The sequence below is a fragment of the Nipponia nippon genome, unplaced genomic scaffold (assembly GCF_047370975.1).
Source record: "Nipponia nippon isolate SJK-2023a ecotype South Korea unplaced genomic scaffold, ASM4737097v1 scaffold_9, whole genome shotgun sequence".
Classification (NCBI taxonomy): domain Eukaryota; kingdom Metazoa; phylum Chordata; class Aves; order Pelecaniformes; family Threskiornithidae; genus Nipponia; species Nipponia nippon.
This window is the reverse complement of record NW_028262413.1, coordinates 18,091,466-18,096,431: the sequence shown is the minus strand read 5'-3', so window position 1 is coordinate 18,096,431 and position 4,966 is coordinate 18,091,466. Positions and strand designations below refer to the sequence as shown.

The 4,966-nt window shown below is 48.9% G+C and overlaps 1 long non-coding RNA gene across 4 annotated transcripts; it reads right to left on the bottom strand.

Annotated features, from left to right (window-relative positions):
* Positions 1-216: 216 nt before the first annotated feature.
* Positions 217-3,045, bottom strand: LOC104008697 (uncharacterized). 4 transcript variants are annotated; one of them, XR_015701582.1, is made up of 4 exons: positions 3,021-3,045; positions 2,567-2,611; positions 1,716-1,780; positions 217-434 (listed from the first exon to the last, which is right to left on the bottom strand). It is a non-coding gene; the product is annotated as an uncharacterized LOC104008697 (long non-coding RNA). The 4 variants fall into 4 exon arrangements; XR_015701581.1 differs by lacking the exon at positions 3,021-3,045 and adding an exon at positions 2,851-2,954; XR_015701583.1 differs by lacking the exon at positions 3,021-3,045 and adding an exon at positions 2,883-2,904.
* Positions 3,046-4,966: the final 1,921 nt, after the last annotated feature.

Sequence of the window (4,966 nt, the reverse complement as noted above, 5' to 3'; positions counted from 1 at the left end):
ACCCGTACCAAAGATTACTGTAGAATAGCACTGTGGAGAGAGCAGCTGTTGTACTTAGTGCGTGCAGAGGTTGACAGTATTAATATAAAACCTCTCCACAGCTCCGGCTGGCTTCATCTGCCAGGGAACAAAAACACACACTGGTCACTGTAGGCAGGCCTGTTGCATGACTGGCTTCTAAAATACAACTCAAACAAGACTTTTGGAGAGTTGTCCTCAGATTTGGCAGGTGAAGACTTTGTTACATCCAATTTTATTTTTACAAAAAAGCTGTAACACGCATGCCAATAAGAAAATTGGTTCTTCTGTCTTAAACCACGTCAGTCCTTTTTCTGCTGAGCAGCCTGCTTGGCATTGTTGGCCTGCATCTTCTTCAGCCCCTTTTTGTTGTGTTTCTTTGCAAATCTCATGTTCCTCAGAAACTTGGGATCAACCTATAAAAATAAGGAAAAAATAAGCCATGTTGTAGAAGGGACATATGTAAAAATGTATGTAGCTCCAGATTGTTCCAATTATTCCCAAATGCTGGCTGTGATTAATTCACCTTTTTTTTCTGATTTATTACATCAACAAAATTATTTTAGCCATCTGTAACCATCCTTTAACTAGCTCTTTTCCTTAATTTCCATAAACAAACAAACAAACCAAGACCCCCAGCAATAAACATACAGAAAGAACAGGACAAGTTGAGTAAAGCTGTAAACAACACAAATTTCATTTCCATGTCACAATACATTCTGGATCTGAAGTACCACAAACCAACCTTGGCAGGTGAACCCATATACATGTAATCCTTGGGAAAAGACCAATGCCACCTCCTCAGGCCTTTCCTTTTTACATTAAAGGAAAAAAGTACCAGCACAGAGTAGAGCAGCTCCCCAGTTTTTGTCAGCTAATGGCTGGCTAATGCATCCTGTCATGGCTAGGATCAATTCTCAGAACTATCGGCTACTGTCCCACTGAGAAACTTTTGCTATTTTACTGTAAGCAGCATTTTAACTGGCACACGTAACTCATGCACGCTCGGTGGAAGGAGACAGAGACTGCCAGACTATCTACAGGAGGGGGCACGACTGAACCCTCACTGAGCTACGCAGAAGACAAGCTTTTATGTAACATCCAAAAAGCCAATAATCACATCTACAAGGCAAACAGAATCACAGCCCTCCTCCAAGCCAAAATGTCCTGTTTTCACTTTCAAGAGTAGAAAAGGATCCTGTTACATCACTTGTCTAATCCCAGAAAAACCAAAATGCTGTCATTTTCATATGTATTGTCCAGAAATGCCAATTCCTCTCATCTTCTAAGTCAAATTCTCTGGATTAGTACAGATGGCAAAACAATACTGAAGGGTACAGAGAAGTAGGAGAGACAGCAAGACTCAAGAGGGAGAAGACCTATCCAACTGACACGTGCTTGTTTCACTGGAACCAGCAGTTAGGGACACCCACCTGAGCAGGACCGCGACAAAATTAGCTAGTAACTAAAAAGCAGTTTTATAGACGTACAAGGGCAGATTTCATGTGGGTTAGAAATAACAGCTGCATGTAAAGTAAGCAAAAGATGAAACAGAAACCCACAGTAGTTCTGACCATCTGAAACACAAGCCCCTGACTGCAAAAAAGTACGTCAGTCAAAATAATACACGTACTGGATTTTTTCCTGATTAAGCCTCAATGGCTTAACAGCCTGAGAATATCAACAGACATACTCACCCCTTTGAGAGACTCGTATCTATGGGATCTGGGTTTCTTGATGCCATTTCTGTGCCACTTACGGGCTACATGAAAGACCAGAAAACAATTTAAATCACCATTTTTGCCATTATTAAATAGCTGCATTAGCTTTCCTTTAAGTCCAGCTGACCCCATCAAAATGATACAGAACAGAAAATTTTCTAACCCTTCCTAACCAAACTAAATGCAAATTAAGAAAGCATCTCTATTCTCATCCCTCCGCACACTGTTCTCTTGGCACTGTAGAAGTTTCTAATCCAAGGATTTCAGGCTGCTCATTAACCAATAACATACCAAGAACAACACCACTAGCAAAATAAAACGCCTCAGTCACCAAGTTCAAGCACATGTGTTTAACGTTAAAGGTCACCATTGTTCACTGTGCGAGACCAAGCAGAACCTACCCGTGAACTCTGCTAACTTACACCATTGATGAGAAAACCCCAAACAAGAACTATTTTATCACTGTGGTCATCTTTGGATAGCAAAGTACCGCAGGCTGAATACCAATTGGTAATGTGCTTAGGTCAAACATATGAAACTTGCTTTTTTGCCTGGTTACATATTACTTTTATATTGAGCCCAAACAAGCCCTGGCTCTTGCCGAGCTCTCTTTTCATTAACCACACCATCCCATCTCTGCGTGCCACCACCTCCTTCCCTCGCGAGCTTATCTCGCTGCAAAAAACAAAAAAAATAAAAGGAAGACCGCGCTGCCATAACTGAGCAGGTCAAAGCAGCTGACTAAAACCTCTCCGCGGAGCGCAGCCGCGGGCCCCCTCCAGCGACAGCACCCTCCCCGCCTCCGCCGGAGCCGCAGCCCGCCTTACACTGGTTGTGCGTGGTGTGGTTCTTGGACTTGGCCATGGTTGCACCTGCGGGAAAGAGAGGCACCGCTCAGTCGGGGAGGGCTGGCGGGGCGCGCCCCGGCTCCCACCCAAAGCCTTCCCGGGGCTCTCCCGCCACCACCGGCCGCGGGCCCGAGTCCCCGGCCTCCCGCCCCTCTCCCGCCGCCCCGGCCCGCGACAGCCCCAGGCTCGGCCTCGACCCGGGGAACCGCCCGCCGCCGCCCCGGGAGCGCGGATGGAGCCGGATTGCGCGGAGCGACACCCACCGCCACCACCGGGCCGGAAGAGAAGGGCGCACCCCAGGGGCTGCTGGGAAATGGGGCCGACGGACCGGAACCCCGCGCGGCTCCGGTGCGCAACGGGCGCCGCCAGCGGGGAGGTTCCGCGCGGCAGCCTCCCCCCTCCCCGCACCGCCGGTCTGTGCCGCCCCCCGCACCGGCCCCGACGGCTGCGGCCTCCGCTCTCGCCCCGGTCCCGCTCGCGGGGAGGGACCCGCAGCAACGGGGCCGCGCAACACCCGGGCCCCAGCGACGTGGCGGACCTCGGTCCCTTAGCGACACGGTTCCCCCCAACAACACGGTCCTCCGCCAACACGGTCCCCCCACCAACATGGTCTCTCCCGGGCCGTACGGCGCGGGCGAGTGGCCCTGAGGTCCGAGGCCGCCCTTGCCCTTGATGGCACTGCCTGATCGCCGGAGGCGAGGGGCCGCAGCCCATGCCCGGCTGAATTCGGGCGTGATTTATCTGCACGTTCAGCTGTGCGTGCCACGCTCGGGCAATGTCACGCATGGTATTTTCTTCACAGCAGATTCATTAAACGCTGTTCATTTTTATTTGTGTGGAAGACAGGCCCTTGCAGAAAGGCCGCAAACGGCTCTGACAATTAGCAGCTTGGGCTGTGCCACTTTGATGAGCCCCGAAAACCCGCCGCCTCCTGGGCCCAGCATGTCCGCGGCTGTGGTAAAGATGCAGCACGGTACGGGGGGTTCCGCGCTGTGTCCGGCTGTGCCTGGCCACGCTGGCCTGCAAGGTCAAAGTCTTACTCCTGCAAAATGTACAGACCGAGGCTGAGATACTTTAGTATCTGAAAGACACTAAAATGATGACTAAGACGGGCAAACGAAGCCGTGTCTATCCGCAGTGCAGCTGCTTTGCAAAAGTGCTGACCAAACCAGAGCACCAAGGCCATTTTCCTTCCATGATGGCAAGACCTGGCACTGCTGGCACAGGCAGCCCAGCTGGAGGGGAGAGGATCTGGCTGCCAGCAGCCGAGTGTTGGAATTGTCTCACAGTAGCTCCTGCTACCCCAAACACAGGAAGATTTGTGACACGGCTGTCAGTGAGCCCCAGCGCTGGCTGTGCTGCTGCAGATGGCTGGCAGTGGGGCTGCCGGTGGTGACGCCGTGGGGAGGTTTGGTGGTTATGGATTTGTGGTTATGGATTGAGGTGTTTCCCATGGGGAAGTGTGAAAGGAGAAAGGGGAACCGAAGGCTAAGCTTGCCCAAGCCCGTTGGGTTGTATCTGTGTACGAACTGCAGTGTTTCGGTCCAGGACTGCTGTACTTTCAACCGGGAACCTTTGAAAAACAAGTGAAAACGGCCCAAGCCTTTCTGTGTTGTGGTAGAATGGAAAAATACTGCCATCTTTTTATGGCATTGTCTTTATTTTAAAATGAGAGGCATGAGTTAATTGCCTAAAATAACCTAGATTGGAAAAAATAACCCAAAGACCAAAGCCCCTGGACCAGTACATGGGAGAGAGAACCAGACATTTTTTTTCAGTGACTGATTGCTTGCAGAGCAATTAGCTACTTTGCCTCAAGTTTGGACACCTGTGAACAAGCTCATCCTATTAAAAAAAATGGAGAAAAAAAAATTATCCTTGATAGATGGGTAACACTGATGAAACTGAAGTGGAAATAGGCAGGAAAAAGAAAGCTAATATGATTTAATTTCAGTATTTCTCTTCTTTCCAGCAAGACCTAAGTTGCAAAATGTATTTGGCTTTTTTTTTTTTTTTTTTCATTCTGGGCAGCTGTTATTAGCAAATAGTGTAAAAATAGATGAAAATAGCAATATTGTTTTACTGGCGTTTTGCAGCTGGAATATGAGGTTCTCCATGGAATCCTCCTTCATACACAAACTTCTGACTTTTTAAGCTCTGTTTTTTTAAATTTTTTTCCACTGTAGTGAGCTGCAGTCTTAAAATATTCAGACATCACTGTGGCCAGCTAATCACAGCCAACAGCAGAGAGGTAGCCTGACTTCCTGACAACCCAAAGAGCCGAGCTCAGTGGAAGATAAAACTGAATCCTAGAGGCTTGTTTGCCTCCACTGCATTGCAGAAGGCAGAAAGAAATATGCTGCCAGGTCCCTTTATCTT